Source organism: Schistocerca cancellata, chromosome 1 (genome assembly GCF_023864275.1).
Source record: "Schistocerca cancellata isolate TAMUIC-IGC-003103 chromosome 1, iqSchCanc2.1, whole genome shotgun sequence".
Lineage (NCBI taxonomy): Eukaryota > Metazoa > Arthropoda > Insecta > Orthoptera > Acrididae > Schistocerca > Schistocerca cancellata.
Window position 1 is genome coordinate 1,003,917,763 of NC_064626.1, and position 18,760 is coordinate 1,003,936,522.

General features: G+C 40.0%; 2 long non-coding RNA genes across 3 annotated transcripts; one reads left to right on the forward strand and one right to left on the reverse strand.

The window, feature by feature from the left end:
• Positions 1-2,494: 2,494 nt before the first annotated feature.
• LOC126088871 (uncharacterized) lies at positions 2,495-5,730 on the reverse strand. The gene is made up of 2 exons (XR_007520224.1): positions 5,410-5,730; positions 2,495-2,903 (listed from the first exon to the last, which is right to left on the reverse strand). It is a non-coding gene; the product is annotated as an uncharacterized LOC126088871 (long non-coding RNA).
• A 321-nt stretch (positions 5,731-6,051) lies between these two features.
• Positions 6,052-18,212, forward strand: LOC126088882 (uncharacterized). 2 transcript variants are annotated; one of them, XR_007520241.1, is made up of 3 exons: positions 6,052-6,264; positions 8,653-8,811; positions 17,891-18,000. It is a non-coding gene; the product is annotated as an uncharacterized LOC126088882 (long non-coding RNA). The 2 variants fall into 2 exon arrangements; XR_007520235.1 differs by lacking the exon at positions 17,891-18,000 and adding an exon at positions 18,026-18,212 and having other exon boundaries at positions 6,055-6,264.
• The last annotated feature ends 548 nt before the right edge of the window (positions 18,213-18,760 follow it).

The following is an 18,760-nucleotide window of genomic DNA, read 5'->3' on the forward strand; positions in this document are numbered from 1 at the left end:
GATGGTTCGATACAGACAACTACCTAATGACAATGGTGACAAAGCCGGTTTCTGAGTAGCTGCTTTATTCTACTTTAGATTACCTGTCAGACCCATGACAACAAAGACCTTCCTTGAACTAGAACTAGAAGAAGAAGTAAAGATTTCCGGTTGGTAGAGTGTCGTCATCAAGGTTAGGCATGAATTTTTATCACAATAGAGCTTTGTGATACTAGACTGCACTCACGCTAACTGCTACCGTAAACACGAGGAAACTATAAAAAAGAAAAAGCAGGCTGCACTGTGAGTATGAGTGGGAGAGGCCGCCGTCAACTCAAAGGACTTGGGACTGGCTGCCATGGACTTTCACACGCAGCGCCGCTTCCGTTTGTGTCGGAGCAGTAAACATTTACTCTGGCGACAGCTTCGACCTGGTATCCTACCCACAGTATCTCCTTGCTGTCATCTTTCTCACACACTACTATAATGCAGCAGGTAAAACATTTTCCGTCACAGCAATTAAAGTAGCACAAACATTTGAAGAACATTATTTCTACACAAAGAACTGATATACATACCACTATTTTCGACTAATGACGACTGTTCCCTCTGAGACAATTATCTGCCTGCATTAATTATTTTATTCTGCAGTGAATTTCCAAGTGTATCAGTATTACTGGGTTAAGTAATAATTGGCTCTGATGAACAGCACAAAAATTGGCTCACTTTGCCAAGTAGTACAAGTGTTAACAACGAAGACTACAACATCTACAAACATCCCAGACTGTGTGTGTGTGTGTGTGTGTGAGAGAGAGAGAGAGAGAGAGAGAGAGAGAGAGAGAGAGAGAGTTAGAGAGAGAAGGAGAGAGAGAGAGGCGGCTGTAAGAATGGAGGGTTTTAGAATTACTTCCCACAATTTCTGGTGTTAACCTAATGAAGTGAGTGTGTACCATTTCATGAGAAATACTTCATAAATCAAAAGTTACATTTTCTTTCTAACACGCTATGTGCGCCTTCATTATAAAGTAGTTAATTCATCCATATTGTTCAAACTGTTTTCAGCGCATAAGTTAAATTTTTACAACAGGTAGAGAGTTTATCAAATGCTATTAAATTCAAACGAGAAATTGGAAAGCTTCAGATCTGAGTATTAATTATCTCTGTTTCTTTCTTTTTCGCATAGGTACTGTTTTGCCTTCCTTGAAACTAAAGGCAGAAATTCAGTTTCATCTCAAGTTAAAGAGAAGAGTGGAGTTTAAGTCTGCGTCTGCAGCGAAGTCATCAGAATTATCTGAAATTATTGGGATATAATTTCCAGTTTTAAGAACGAATATCTCGCGCACTGTCCGAATCAAAGATACAACTATAAATTGTGCAGATATTCGTCTACCACGAGCAGAAGTGCGAAAAACACTTCACTGTTAATGTCACACAAATTAATTCACTATTAAAAAGTTACATCTATCTTTGTAATACCCTTATCTTCACAACATTAGCAGCAAAAATCTGGGTAACATTCTTTCCAAAATTCTATAAATCTACTGCTCCCAGCGCTATCGAATGAACTGACATTGCCGATTGGAGGGAATTTTACTCAATGGAGCACGATATTTACTTATCACACAATAATTATTTTATATCCATTATATCCTACTCGATAAATTAACTCGGAAGTAATTTACCAATGAATGCCTCAACAAGATCTTACTAATCCGCCGATATTCTATATTTTACGTATCGGTCAAGAATGGGATGCCTAGAAAATTTCATCGGTCATGACACTGTGACATAATTAAGATTTGGATCGTCAATGGAAGAAAGCTGTGATCTTTGTGATACGCAGCAAGTAAAAACGTAGCATTATTTGGTACCTGGGAAAATGAATTTTTTCTAATGAATTTCGGGTATTTGAAGTAACGCTCTCCTAGACAATAATTCTGTAAGAATATTCAGACGGAGAGCGGAAGAAGTGATTAACGAAATGAGAAGTAATGCACAGAGAAATAATATTCACTATTCTGTTATCGACAAGTCTGACATCTAAAATACGAGTGCGTAAAGAATGGGATAGAAATACAACTAGTCCTCAGGAATAGTGATAAAATTTTATGTCATTTTGATTACCGGTACTTTCTTGCATTTTGAAATGTGTGGAATGTTATTGTTGTGGATTAGTCTTACCACTCACTATGTGTGCGTTTGTTTTTTTTTTTTCCTTTTCCAACGTCTATCTAACATATTTACAACGTATCGTAGTCGGTGGAGTCCATCGCACTAAGTGTTTTGTTTACTTTTGAGTAAGCGTGCAGCTCTCATATGCTTCTGTTTCGTAATTGAAGTGATGCATTGTTACTCATAATAACTACTTAACACAGAAAGCAGTAAATTTCAAATGTTAAACGTTACGTGGGAAATGTAAATGAAAGCATCTTTGAGCTAAATGCATCATCTTTCTAGTGATTTTCAGACATTTACACAGTGCGGAAAGGAATTTTTTTTACAGAATTGCAAATAGTTTATAATAGAAAATGTTTTATTACAACAACAAAAATGCACAAACACAGCTCATAAATAAAAGTATGGTAGATGATGCAAAAATGAGATGCAATTCATCGATTTGCAGTAACAAACCGTGAATGAAACTCGCTATTAAATAATAACAGGAAATACAACATTTTGATCATTACGTGAGAAATGTGAATGAAAGCAACTGCGAGTTAGCTGCTCTGTAAATACTAAGAGGTAAAACGATGAAGCGAAGTCTCTGTTTGCTTCTGGACTTGAAAGACTGGTGGAGAGTGAGGTGTTCACGAGGCAGTCCTGAGGTGTCCATAGTCCGCTACGGAGCAGTCACGACGTCTTGGCCCCGTACCTGCTCCGTGCTGCAGTCGGATGCGTGCTGCAGCCCGGGTTGCGTCCAGCCCCTGCAACATACAGCAGGTGGTTATAAGAAAACAGGTGCGGCACAACATTGCCAAAATGCTCTCCGCTCGGTCTCTGTAGCCAACAAACTACTGTTTTTGCGAGACCAGATGCAAGTTAGGGAGAGTTAGAACTAACGACGTCTTTATATTGACCGTAACAAATATCATATATTCTATACGAAATTATTGCAACCCGGTAGTGGCAGTGGGAAAATGTCTTTTTTACTGTAATGCTTTCCTCTGACCTCTTTCCAACAATGTTTTAATTACACTTCTTTCAATTTTTTAGTTCTTCTCTACATTTGTGATTGGACAAAGAGGTAAAATTCTATTTTAATTGACCCATCGAAAAGTATCAGTACCGCTAAGATCTGAAAGCTAATACAGTATATCTCTCTACTCTTAGTTCTCCAATATTGACATTCATTTTACTGAACGTGCTTGCCTTCATTTTGATTTAGCTTGCAGTATGCTTCTGCTTTCGGATTTGATGAGTCTTACCATATTAACACGAAGCCACGCACGGCCAGAGGTCATTACATCGTAAGAAAACGAATTCGATAGCAGAATATTTGCTTTGTTTGCTGCTTTCCTGCCTAATCCAGTTCCCAGCACCGCAGAACGTAGACAAATGTACCACAACGCAGAACATACAGAATGCTGTTAACCAAAAACGAACAATTCTGGGGACGTTTTTCATTTATTTTAGGTTACCGAAATCGTGTCATCACATAACTATACATGATCACTAGAGTAAGAAATCAACTGATTCGAGACAGCACTCAGTTTCAATTTCTGTCACATCAGAAATTTCTGAAATGCAACGAAACCATCGACGTGACATAAAAACTATAAGAACTTTTAGTTCCTTGTAGAAGAAAATCTCGCGCAACACGAAGACTCTCGCATTTATTATTTCGCTGTCTATGTTGATATGTTTCACTGCCAGTTATTAAATCTGTTTCCAACCAATTTGTCACGAGACAGCCAGAATTTATTTGTGCAGCGTGAAATCTTTACTATACTTGGCCCATTTATCGCAGGGAAATATGAACAGACTCTGCCCATGTTACCTCTGAGGTTGCGAGAAGAAAGAATACTTTAACAATGGAACTGATCTGCGTGAAGTTTAACATTTTTCACATACACAAAGGTAGCTAGAAACATTAAATGTCTTAGAAACTATTCGATTATCGTCCTTCTGGTCCAGTGACCAGAATATGGAAAGGTCAAGACAGACATCTTATAATTGTGAGGAAAACACCGTATCCAACTACAACTTCAAGGAATAAATTGTCCATTTAGCTGTAGCCCGTCTCGATTCAAATCCACCCTCAGTGGATGGGTTATATTCCTTGTGCAGATTACATATTACTTTTTGTTAAGAGAAAGAGGGCATTTTCCTTAAAACAATACAGCTCACAGATAGCCTTGTCCGCACTATATTCATTCGCCAAAGAGAACTCAATCTGCGTGGTTACAATGTTTTTCTCATCATCATATATCACAAGAGTCACTGAGTTCTCCAGACATCATGAATAATATTAACTCTTTGACTGTTTTTCTGTTTCATAAACAGTTATTGTTGAAGTCCTTGGCTATGTATACTCATGATACTCCCTATATTACTCATTTTTTTACTAAGAATTAAAAAATGTCGGGTTTCATTTCAGGATCACTGAATCATCAGATAGCTAAATGATTTGTTTACCTTATTTTATAAAATACTCGTCTTTTATTGTAAAGTAAAATATGATGTGATGCTTCCGAAACGCGACATGGCAATGTTACTTAGTAATAAGACAGAGATTATGTAAAAATTGTGTATATCTTTCGAAAATAGACTTTCAATTCCTACAAAAGTAAAACTGAACTCCTTCCGAACAGGTCTTGGAAGATCCAACGGTACCGATCCATCCTCAGCCGATAGGCGTTATTGGATGTGAGTATGGAAGGGCATTTGGTTAGCATACCGTTCTCTTGGCCGCCTGGCTGCTGTCAGTTTTCGTGACCGGAGCCACTACTTCCGATCAATTGGCCTCACAAGGGCTGAGTACAAGCCAACAGCGCTCGACAGACTCAGACGGTCCCCCATTCAAGTGCTAAACAATTCCTAAAGCACTTAACTTTAGTGAAATGACGGGAAACTATGTTAGCAATGCGGCAAGCCTCTTGGTACCTCCATAGCTGTACTTCGTTTAATTTTAGCTATTTATTTTTCTTTCTTTGCGACTAATTTCGGAGTCGCAGTCCCATCCTCGTGCAGTCATTGCAGCCATCAGCCAAGCAGACAGTCTGGAATGCGGCATCACCAGTAGTTACTGCCGAATTCCAGCTTTATGCCTTGGCTGAGGACAGACATGATTGCACGAGAAATGGAAGTGCGACTCTGAAACTAGGGTGCGAAAAAAAGCTATAGGATGTCTATTTAGGAAACAAATGCCCTATCAGTTACGGAGATACTAAAAGTAATGAAAACCATGCAGTACCAGGTGCGCGCACTCACCTCAGAGAAAGTGGACGGCGTTCGGACTGAGGACGTCTCCGGCGAGGCGTCGCGGCGGCGTGGCCCTGGCGGCGTCGGCGTCTGCGCGGCTGACGGTGAGCACGCGGCCGTACTTCACGAGCTTCGCGCCCTTCTGGCTGTCGCTGGTTCGCCAGTAGATGCGCTGCACGGCTCCGCGGCCTGCGATGTATCTGGATGCCGACCCAATCAGCATTGTGCTGTGTGTATGGTGCTCACTGGATGCCTCGGTGACACTGGACCGTTCGTACGGCGGCCGCCCAAAGTGGCATGGAAGTTCGACGGAGAGCTGAGCTGAGCTGTTCGTGACGACGACCCGCTGGGCCGCTGAATATATAGCGCCCCCTCCAACAGCCGGCGGAGACCCTCCGCTCGCTGGCGCGCAGACCGGTTGCCGCCAGATAGGGCCCAAAGTGCGTCATCCCCGGAGGAATCTTTGTACCCGACGCGGTTAGCCGTAGGCCGCGGGACCTCGGCGCCGAGGGGCAGCGATAAAGTAAAACGCATTTCGGTTGGTAAGGAGCTCTTGATAGGGGGGGTCACGGCTATGACGTCGGTGAAAAAAGTGAGGAAAACATTTCTTACAATTCGGTGGAGGTTCACCTTGACACTCAGGCTCCTCGTATTGGAAGCGGACGAGCAGGATACTATCACGTGCACTCCATCGGACCACCAACACAAGCTGAGTGAATGACACAGTGGAAAATTTTTAAGCACATGGTGGCATTTTCCCAGCGTTACTCTCTTAGCCAGCGGGGATTACATGTAACGCCTCATATTATGAGGCATTTTCCAAGTTTTTTCTTCTGCGGCACAAATGATCATCACTGCAAAATGGTGAGTAACTTTCCCAGCTCTGTACGGGTCACAGGTCCTAAAAAAAATTTGATGAGCACTAAAGTAACCAATCATTGTCTTATTTTTGTAAATTTTCCTCACAATTGGAATCTGTAGCGCTAAAGATCACAGTGTCAGATATCTTACATACATCAAGTGGAACCAAGGCCATTTCCTTGTCAAGCCACTCCCCTCCCGTAACCCAAGTTTATTGACGTACATCTCAGGCGCTGTAATGAAACGTCAATAAGCATGTATGTACATCTCGATCATTACGATAAACCCATGTTGATCATACCTGCGCCGACGCAGTCACTACCGCTGCCATTTTTTCCTGCATTCACGTCATTTAATCAATTCCATTATTTGTCTGTGACCTGTATGTGAATCACACATTTCCTTTTTTTCCACAGTTGAACGATATTTAGCATTTCTTCCTTGATTTTCACTTCCTTCAGACTTCGAAATGTAGTGAGTGTTTCTGATGTTTCTTTCTCCTTAAGGTATACCACTAAAGTCTCTACACTGCCACATGTGCAGAATATTTGTATAGTCCATTCCTTTATTTTAGTTGTGTTGTTTGAACTGCTTCTACACTTACAAACTTTCGTCTGCAGTATTACCATCATGTGATTCACACATTGTTTGGTGTTACTTAGTGAATTTTCTTTATTATTGTCCAATTTCGCATGGCAGGATGCTGCGTCTTTCTTTCCTTTTTGTTTTCGGTTTAGTGCCAGTGTATAAAATGACACATTTCCTTAGTTCTATAAAGTCCATACGTTTACGTATTTGTGTACTAAGTGCACTCAAAAGTAAATCGACTGCTCTTATTACTAACAACAATCTTTACAACCAGACTTCCTGTCACCTTTCGTCTCCTGTCTGGATGTATAATCACAGACTGATTTCCAGACCAGTACAATTTAAACTTCTGTCATATTTTCAGTAAAAACCAGTTCCTTCTAAATCAGCAGTAACAAACACGATACTTAGGTTTCTTGGTTCGGTTACACTGTCTTATGAAATTGCTTGAAAGACATTGCTCCCAGCAATAACGTATGGTTTTATTTAATCTACCAAATGCGGCAGTATAGCCGTTTTCAAGTGGATAAGTCCATGAATACGCATCATTTCCCATTCAAGCAACAACCAGAATTCAAAATTTTTGGTAACATTTTCGGAGGCAGCGATCTTGTAATCTACATAAAATTAGTGAATAAACAGTCTAAATCGCGATGGTACTTTATTAAAATGACTGATTTTGGCCTATACTTAGGTTATCTTCAGCTGATGGTGCTGAAAATGACTTAAGTATAGACCGAAACCGGTCATTTTAATAAACTACCATCGCGGTCTAGACTGCTTTTTCATTGATTTTATAAAAACCTAAATATTTAATAGCACAATGTATCACACAATATTGTGAGCACGTCAAATTACAAAATAACAATTACCACACAGTCGGAAAACAAGTAAGCGTGAGTCCTGCAAACTAGGCACAGTCATGTTCTCAATCGTAATGGGGAATAAACAGTTTTTTGTTTTGTTTTTCTTGCACTCTCGTATAGTATACAGTCAAAGTACTGTTTGTATTAAAATGGACATATAGCCTAAATTTTCTGATAGTGGTTTAAAGAAATGTAAAATCACATTATCGGCGGAAATGATGTCGTCTTCAAAAATCATGAAACTATTTATTGTACTGTGACCACAGTGTTGAAATTATGCGCCTATTGGATCAGTGGGCCTAGACCTAATTTATTATGGTAATCTATTTCAGTACATTGTTTCTGTTAAATGTGTAATGGAACAAGTCTGTCAATAACGCGGTCCAGCTTTTGTGCTCTTTTTTGTGATATAGCCAGTTCAAATTAGAGAACTGCTACAAGTTAATTAAAGCTCAAGACACAATAATTGCAAACAGGAAGAAAAAGCGATTCATTTCATATTAAAGTAACATTTTTACGAGCAACTGATTGCGGTCGCAAATATCTGAAGCTGTAAACAGCTGAACAACCTCATTGCTATGTCCTCAATAGGAGTCGTTGGCAGTGCTGAGGCGTGACACTGTGGTGTTGCTTTGCGATCACGTGACTGTGGCCGCATTGGCCTTTGCACAGGACACGGAGAAGCTGATGGTCCAGCCGTGACTGGAGCAAGGCACGTGCAACATCGAGCAGTGACACGTGACACAGATTCAGTGAAGAAATAGTTCGTTTTTCGCACTACTGATGCTCAGAAAAAGAACACAAGTAACAATATAGACCACCAGTTTCGTCTGACGTTGCTATTTCGGCCACGTAATGATGAAGAAAAGTTACAATAGTCAATAAAATTTAACATTTTGTCTGTGGTGTTGATGAAGACAACTAATCTCTTTTTCAGGGATGGGGAACACAAAAATGTCCATGAAGGTGCAATTCAGTCCCTGATTCCTTTCTCAGACTGCAACTTTTCCCTCAAGTAACACCACCCTTCTCCAATCATAAAACACAACCAATAAATCATTACGCATTTTTAAAGGATGGGAGACTGTACACGTAGGTGAGTATGTATTTGTGCATAGTGGTCTGTACTATCCTGTCAGTCAAACGAGAGAGCCATATCAACCAACTGTTTAACTTTTATTTTATGAAAGCCATTGAATAACCAGTATATTGTTAGTAACTACATTTCAAAACAGATTAGTGTATGATTACTTTTCTTTAACTTGTTTCATCACCAATAATCTAAAAGAACTTCATTTGTTCCCATTTAACATTATGCACTATTGTGAGCTGTCATCAACAATTACGTGATCTGTTGTACATTAGCCGGCCTCGGTGGCCGAGCGGTTCTAGGCGCTGCAGTCCGGAACGGCGCTGCTGCTGCGGTCGCAGGTTCGAAGCCTGCCGCGGGCATGGATGTGTGTGATGTCCTTAATTGGTTCTAAGTCTAGGGGACTGATGACCTCAGATGAGTCCCATAGTGCTCAGAGCCATTTGAACCATTTTTTGTTGTACATTACCGCTTCTTAATTCCGCATGAACCACTTACGTAATCAGATGTTGACTCTGTCTACATTATATACACATCACACCCCAAAGAAATAGCTGTTCGTAGTAACGTCTTTCAAAAGACTGTCTTGCAGACGTGAAGAATAAAAATGTGTTGTAACTCTGTCACTAGTTGAGTAACGTTATCAGTCACTTTCAGTTCAGAAAACTAACGACTGATCTAATCTGAGTTAACACAGATTTCTTACCTCTGTTCAATCGTTGACACACTATGAAAAACCTACCTGTATGAAAAGTAATCAAGAACGCATTATATTAGGATTTTGCAAAGCTCCTTCTTTGTGAGAAAAGTAATTACTGATATGTATTAGTGGCGTCTCTTCTGTTTTGATGTATTTCCTTTATTCATATCGACACGACCTGGTGGAAATAAATTATCATTATGGAGAAATAACGTCGTTATCCTTAATTCCCGTTATTTGCGAATATGCCTTTCAGTGCTTTCTGCTCCATTAACCCCATAAATTAGCCAATAGTTGTATGAAAAGGTTGTCCGAAACCGCTGTGCGTGATCCTGTTGGAAAAAGAAGGAAATGAGAGTGTAACATCCCGTCGACTACTAAGTAATTTGTGACAGAGCACGAACTCTGAAATCCGGCTTGATCTTTCCATAGGAAACAAATTATCCCGTCGACTACTAAGTAATTTGAGACAGAGCACAAACTCTGAAATCCAAGCACAAACTCTGAAATCCAGCTTGTTCTTTCCATAGGAAACAATTTGGAAATAATCTTGATCGATTTAGGAAAATCTAATTTGCGATGAGCGGACAGATATTTGCATTCCACTCCTTCCAAATAAGAACTGAGCTCATTGGTCACTGGTTCACCTTGCTCTTTGGAGAGAACCTGGACTGTGGAATGACAGTCAAAGAAGCAACAGCAGCACGGATCGTGGTCAACACTGCCCATATCTCGCTGAAATGACGAACGGAGAGGGTAGGGGGAAGCGTAATTCTACTTCCCGTATGTTTCATAATGCCTCCAAACTTCTGTCTTTCCATTCATTAAGTGTTGAAATTGTTAGTGACTTTTTGAATAACTGATGCTGACGTTTGTTTATACAGCACAGTAATAATTTTAACAACATCGATCTAACTTGTAGTGGTTACTGGGAAAATAGGGACTGATTTTCGTGCCGATCGCATAAAGGAGAGGAGAGTTGTATTAGTTTTTCTGTACGGTACATAGAAACACTCATACCCTTACCGCAGTAATGAATATCAAACGTTGCGTCAGCCTGGTATCATTGACCACCACATTTTCTTCATATTATACGTAATTAAAACTGGCTTATCACTTATTTTTTATTTCACCGAAAGTTATGATGTGCTATACCGAACCGCTTTGTTGTGTGGTGTGTGTATTACACAGTGCGATATAGCTACGGTTTCCCAAACTGTGTTCCGCCGGAAGTGAATAAGCGCTCCGCAAAAAACTGTTAGTAACATGGCGATTTTTTCGACGTTTTGAAGATATAATTTTTTTAAAATTCTATTATGATTTCTGTGTTATTAGTTATGATTTAAAATTGAATTAATCACTAGGGAAAAACAAGTTTTTCTCATTTTAAAAAAATTTTATTAGCCTTCAAAATAAACAAGGTGTTTCATCAAAGTACCAAGATCCTAGAGTCTCAAAGTGTCCCATCAGAGGAAATGTTTGGGAATCCTGATCTATATGGAATATTCGGGTACGGCTGGCAGTGAACGAATTTTGGAATTTAGTTTCCAGTCTTCCGTTCTTTTTTGATAGTGTGCGTTTGATTACAATATAATCTCTTCGAGTAACCCACTTAACGCAATGAAGTCAGCGGTACGTTCACACCGTGAAGTTTTTTCTCCCTTCTCATTTAGACAGCTTCGGGCTTTTAACGAACAATAGCATTTATTAAATAGTGCCAATAGTGAATCAATAAACCTTGGTTTGTTAATTGCAGCCATTCTGACTCAGATAAACTGTAATATGTCTCAGATCAGGTCGATGTAGTTTAGTTTTTTTCCTAGGGAATCGTAATATTGTGACGTCTCTCGAATTCCCATTTTTTAAAAAAAAACTTCAAGCAGCACACCTAAAACGTGGGAGAATAACAGCTTGGTAACTTACACGAATATTATCGTACTCCTTTCATTGCGGCACTGATCAATAATCAGTTTCAGGCAGTCTCGTTCTGTAGAAAGAACTCGTGATCTTCTCAAAACAAACAGAAATTTTTTCTATACCAGTACTCCACAACGTTCGTCGATAACTAGTTTGTACAAAACAGAGGAAATCTGCATATAAAGAAAATGTTTGTAGATTAAGTGCTACACGGAAAAGCGACCTCCGGCGTATATCAACGAAATCCCCGAGTTAAGACTCAAAAAGTACACGGAGGTTACGTCAACGTTATTACTTGTAGCATTGAAGATACCTGATTACATTTTCTCGAGCTTCCGGCCGTGTTAACCAGGTTTCTTTCTACACAAAGTATACGCTGGCATGCAGGCAAACGGCTGCTTGCCAGTGAGGCACGATTACTGTTAAGTCGTGTGAATAGAAAAAGTTTTCAACGTGAAAAGAAAAAAATGCTAATTTTAAAAAAATAAATAAAGTCAGAATTATATGGTATTATGAGTCTTGCTCTTATCTTTAAACTTACAATTAGTTTTGAAACCTAACTCATTATTTTATAACATATAAAAATAAAAACTTGATGTTTCTATTCACCCCAACGCAGCAAATGATTTGACATTGACGCAGCTTTATCTGTGCTAGGGAAAGGTTTAAATTTTGCGCCGACTCCCAAGCGTTTGCCAGTGGTTGATTTTATTAGTTCTGTTGAACTGGCTATTTTTGAAGTTCCTCCTGATGTTGCAGGGGAGGCTAAGAGGGAGGCATGTCGTGAGTTGACAGGGGCACGTCCACCCAAGAGTAGTATCACAGCGGCTGAGAGGGTTGTTTTACGTTCACTTAGAGTTGATCCGGATATTGTTATTTTGCTCGCGAACAAGGGCAAAGCTACTGTAGTTTCGGACTGGGTGACTTACGTTCAAAAGATACAGAGTTTATCTAATTCAGTGTATCGCAGGATCGCTGCTGACCCCACAAAAAATGTTGAGAGAAAGACTAAAGCCGCCTGAAGAAAAATTTCTTGTGGTGGGAGACTATCAAGAGCCTCAATTCTTACTGTGCTGTTCCCTCCGGGTTATATGGCCTCCCTAAAGTCCATAAGGAGGGTGTTCTCCTTCGTCTGATTGTGAGTAGCATTGGTGCTCCGACACATTGTGTAGCAAAACACCTCGCTACTCTTTTGAGCCCTGTAGCAGGTTGGTATGAGCATCACATTAAGAACCAGGCGGATTCCTTACACTGAAGCGTTTGAATGACTGATATTTTTTTTAAGTTTTGACTTGATCTCTCTCTTCACTCTTGTTCCTCTGTCAGATTCGTTACGGTTGACTGAGTTGAGGTTTGATGTTGAATTAATGAACTTATTTCGACATGAGTTGCCTTGCATTCACTTTTTATTCAATAACCGTAACTGTGAGAAAACAGATGAAGTTGCGATGAGAAGCCAGTTATCACCTGTTATTAACATTTTCTTTAGGGAAGACTTCGAGGAATGTGCCGTGGAGTCGGCGGCTTCGAAACCACGTATTTTTCAGGTAACTGACTGACACTTCTGTTGTTTGGCCTCATTGTAGTGAGAATTTGGAAGTCATTTTAGAGCGATTGAATTCAATCCACTCGAATTTTCGTTTCACTGTGAAGGTGGAAGAGAATGGCTGCCTTCCCTTCCTTGATGTGTTAGTCAGGAGAAAGATTGCTTGTGCGTTGGGACATGCTGTATATAGGAAGGCCACTTACACTGACTTGGACCTACAAGCTGACAGTTGTCACCAACTGACTCAGTGTAAATGGATACTTCGTACTCTGATTCATTATGCCCATGACATCTCAGACCACGAGAGTTTGTCAGCTGAATTAACCCATCTTGAGGTCACCTTTCGTCAGAACGGATATAGTGAAAGACAGGTCAGACGCGCGTTGCGCTATCGACCAACCGTGCACCGGGCGAGTGATCACAATACCGAGGTGGCGCCAAAGTCTACGGCGTTCTAGCTTTGTGCGTGGGGAATTTCCAGTGGGATTGGTCGTATTCTTTGGAAATATGACGTGAAATGTGTTTTTCGACCACCATCTAACTAGGGTATTTCTAGGTTTCGTAAATGATGATCCTGGTTTGCGTAAAGAGCGTGTTTATTGTATTCCTTGCAGTTGTGGCATGTCATATATTGTCAGACTGCCAGGACTATGGAGTACGGTGTACTGAGCACAAGCATCTCTCACACTTACAACAGCCGAACAAATATGCTATAGCAGAACATTGTCTTGGCACCGATAATCCTATGGAATATAACAACACGGAGATTCTGGAATGCACTTCCAGCTAAGGGGACAGTATTATTAAGGAGGCAGTGGAAGTTAAATTAGCAAGTAATCTTATAAACAGAGATGGAAGCTTTTGGTTGGATTCTAGTGAAATTTTGTTCTCTCTCCCTTGTCAAAAAACAGAGAGGCAGAATTAATGGGACCTCACCCAATGGTTACAGTTTTCACTATCAATAGCTTCTGAAGTCGGTCCAATTTCGTTGTTGGTGGCGCTAGCGTTTACAACGTGTGTAGAAGTGTGTGTGTGTGTGTGTGTGTGTGTGTGTGTGTGTGTGTGTGTGTGTTCTATCTTTCCAGATATGCTATGCTGATGGGTTCCCATAGAGCCAAATGTGTTCGCTGAAGTGAAATTTGTTCTTTTACAGCTTTATAAAATTTATTACGTTCAACATTTGTAGATCAGATGATGACAGCTTCTTTCCAAAACTGCCATCGTGAAATACATAAAATTTAGCGATCTTCGCTTCAGCAGATATTTCTTTCCATTAAACCGCCAGACTGGTCCCATCACATAAATATGTGTAACGGATATTAACCGCTTCAGCATTTCAAGTTATTGTAGGGCAGTAAGATGCAGAACTTAAGTTACTCAAACGAGATATACAAGCTAATCAGGTATGAAATCAAACATGTAGAATATAATAATTTATTTTATGATGCGTATTATACCAAATTATACTAGTCAGCAACTTCAGAATCTTTGAAAGTAAAGATTATACCAGCGCAGATGAAACAGGCAGTCATTTAACGAAGATATTTTTGCGTATAGAATAATATGTTGAAGGTATAGAAAAAGACAGACGAAGATAAGGAAACTCAAAAGCAACACAGCATCTATTAAAACGAAGGAAAATGGCAGGAAAATTTACTAGTCGCGGGAATACTAAACAGACACATAACTTGGATAGGCATCACGTTTCTTCGTAAAGATGGCATATGGCGCAGAAACTAACAACAGGGAGAACATTGAATAAGCACTAGTACAATTCTTTCATCGTTTGTGGAGCGTAAGAGATGAATCAGCAACAGCAGTAGTTACAAAATGAAACTAATGTCTTTTTGGAAGAAATGCCAGATGAAGTTTACACAGGGTGGTCCATTGATCGTGACCGGGCCAAATGTCTCACGAAATAAGCGTCAAACGAAAAAACTACAAATAACGAAACTTGTCTAGCTTGAAGGGGGAAACCAGATGGCGCTATGGTTGGACCGCTAGACGGCACTGTCATAGGTCAAACGGATATCAACTGCGCTTTTTAAAAAATAGGAACCCCCATTTTTTATTACATATTCGTGCAGTACGTAAAGAAAAATGAATGTTTTAATTGGGCCACTTTTTTCGCTGTAATAGTCACAAACATATGGCTCACAATTTTAGACGAACAGTTGGTAACAGGTAGGTTTTCTAAATTAAAATACAGAACGTAGGTACATTTGAACATTTTATTTCGGTTGTTCCAGTGTGATACATGTACCTTTGTGAACTTATCATTTCTGAGAACTCATGCTGTTACAGCGTGATTACGTGTAAATACCACATTAATGCATTTGGCAACGACATTCCTCTCAACAGCGAGGTGCTCCCCTTCCGTAATGTTCGCACATGCATTGACAATGCGCTGACGGATGTTTTCAGGCGTTGTCGGTGGATCACGATAGCAACTATCCTTCAACTTTCCCCCCCCCCCACCCCCACACACACACAGAAAGAAATCCTGGGACGTCAGATCCGGTGAACGTGCTTCGACACCCAATCCACTTGTCCTGAAATATGCTATTCAGTACCACTTCAACCGCACGCGAGCTATGTGCCGGACATCCATCATGTTTGAAGTACATCGCCATTCTGTCATGCAGTGAAACATTTTGTAGTAACATCGGTAGAATATTAAGTAGGAAATCAGCATACATTGCACCATTTAGTTTGCCATCGATAAATTGGGGGCCAATTATCCTTCCTGTCATAATGCCGCACCATACATTGACCCGCCAAGGTCGCTGATGTTCCACTTGTCGCACCATCGTCTAAATTCCGTTGCCCAATAGTGCATTTTATGACGGTTTACGTTACCGCTGTTGGTGAATGACGCTTCGTCGCTAAATAGAACGCGTGCAAAAAATCTGTCATCGTCCCGTAATTTCTCTTGTGCCCAGTGGCAGAACTGTACACGACTCTCAAAGTCGTCGCCATACAATTCCTGGTGCATAGAAAGACGGTACGGGTGCAATCGATGTTGATGTAGCATTCTCAACACCGACGTTTTTGAGATTCCCGATTCTCGCGCAGTTTGTCTGTTACTGATGTGCGGATTAGCCGCAACAGCAGCTAAAACACCTACTTGGGCTTCATCATTTGTTGCAGGTCGAGGTTGACATTTCACATGTGACTGTTTCCTTAAATAACGTAACTATCTGGCGAACGGTCCGGACACTTGGATGATGTCCAGGATACCGAGCAGCATACATAGCACACGCCCGTTGGGCATTTTCATAACAGCCATACATCAACACGATATCGACCTTTTTCGCAAACGGTAAACGGTCCATTTTAACACGGGTAATGTATCACGAAGCAAATACCGTCCGCACTGGCGGAATGTTACGTGATACCACGTACTTATACGTTTGTGACTATTACAGCGCCATCTATCACAAAGCGAAAAAAGTGATCCAACTAAAACATTCAAATTTCTTTACGTACTACACGAATATGTAATAAAAATTGGGGTCCCTATTTAAAAACACGCAGTTGATATCCGTTTGACCTATGGCAGCGCCATCTAGCGGGCCAACCATAGCGCCATCTGGTGTCCCCCTTCAAGCTAGACGAGTTTCGTTCTTTGTAGATTTTTCGTTTGATGCTTATTTAGTGAGATATTTGGCTCGGTCACTATCAATGGACCACCCTGTATAGCCATTCGCGGTATTCAGGAAAGTAGCCTGTTGATGATTTTTTTCTTGAAGACAAATTGGTACAAAAGTAACATGTACCGAAATAAGAAATAATAAGTTTTAATGGTAAATATTCTTACCCGAAACACCTTCATTTACACCTAAAGCAGATAAATGTCAACAATGAACGACAGAAGTGGTCGCAAACCCAATTATTTTAAGACAAAAACATTACAAAATTAAGACACCGGAGAAAAATTATTAAAAATGAATAGTTAAGTCCCAGAATTAGTAGGGTTCTTATATTAGAGTAGTTGAAGATATCGACAGTATAGACTGCATAAAAAAAACTAAATTACTATCGGTAAACGAAATTTATGTGTCTAAAATAGAGAATTTTCTATCAATGAGTACTGCTAATATTGGCTTATAGCAGTGAAACACGGCTTTTTATTGCAAAATCCACTGAACACAGAGGTATCCTCGGGGAGTAATAGAGAGGTATGTCATGACAGAACTGGGAGGTACAGGAAAGCAAACAATTTGAGCAAGGAGCAAACTGCAGAGGAAAACTTACTTATGACTGTATTGGAAATGTAATATAGATCGCTAATACTTATAGCCAGACGAATGGACGGTAGATCGACTGAGATTGCTGGAATCCAAGAAATAAGACCGAGGCGACTGCATAGCGGAAGTTTAATTGATAACATTAAAAACATGACGGAACAATGTGGATGTGTGTAGCTGACGGCTGTAATATATCATCATCTGGACGAAGCCTCTACCAAACAGTGGATTCCAGATGATTGGTGGTGTCAAATTGTGATAAGAGGTTGCAAGATTGTTCTATTGGTGCTCCAAATTCGACTTCGATATTCCCACTATCCTTTTTTTTAACAGGTTCTAATTTTTATGAATGTAAAAAAATCTTATCTAAGTAACTAGTAACCAAAGATTGTGTGACTTTAAGATTATAAATTATTCCCAAGGAATTGAGGGATGTGTATCGTTTGATACGTTAACGCCCAAATTTCAAGTTTATCAGCGAAAAACAGAGGTAAAAAAAGGTAAATTCTGTAGCGTTTGACATCTGGTTTTTACTGGTGTCAGGTGCAGTACTTAACTAACCTGAACCCCTATCAATATTTTGTGTTTATGAAACATTCCCAAGTGAACAGTTGTTTTATTCCACACTAAATGGCACGTTTACTAATAAATTACTGGATTAACTGTTCACAGGCTAGATGAACGACATGGCTTACCTCTTCCAACTGCATCGAACAAGATCGTGCAGTGGTTATAAATCTGAGCCGAGCCTGGGAAGAAGTGTAATCAAATCTAAGTTTTCTAAATTACTGGATTAACTGTTCACAGGCTAGATGAACGACATGGCTTACCTCTTCCAACTGCATCGAACAAGATCGTGCAGTGGTTATAAATCTGAGCCGAGCCTGGGAAGAAGTGTAATCAAATCTAAGTTTTCTGCAGTTTCCCGTGCATCCAGTCAACAAAAGTATAATCTATTTTCTTCGGTAAACCTGGCAAAATAAATTAATGATTCTACTCTAACGTCAAATTCTGCCTTTCCTTCTTTTCGTTTTGCGATTCACATGTATGCGATACTGCACCAACAGATCTCATTAGTTAGAAAAACACATTCTTTCCCGTAAACCCATCAGATTCTGGTGCGAAGCGGCTGCAGCAGCACGACACCGCTCTCATTTCTGAAAACTTGTTACAATAATCCTCTAACAACAGTATTTGTGCTGTCTGTGGATAGCTAGTTGCTCGGAAATTGCGTAGTGCAATATTTACGTTCCAATCAGGGGTGAAAGCATTATTCTCGTTGAGGGAAGATTTTAATGGCATTATCTAGTGCAGATAACAGAGCACTGCGGTAAGTCTAACACACGTTACATTTAATTTCTTTTATACCACACACAAAACATTCATACACACAAAACAGCGTAAATATCTTTTACGGCAAGAATCGTGGGACCATAATAACAATACCTCGCCATCATTAGTAACAATTTCGAGGACTTGACGTGTAAACATTTATTCGCATGAGAAAGCAGTCGGTTTCCTTTTTAATTTAAAATTCTAGTA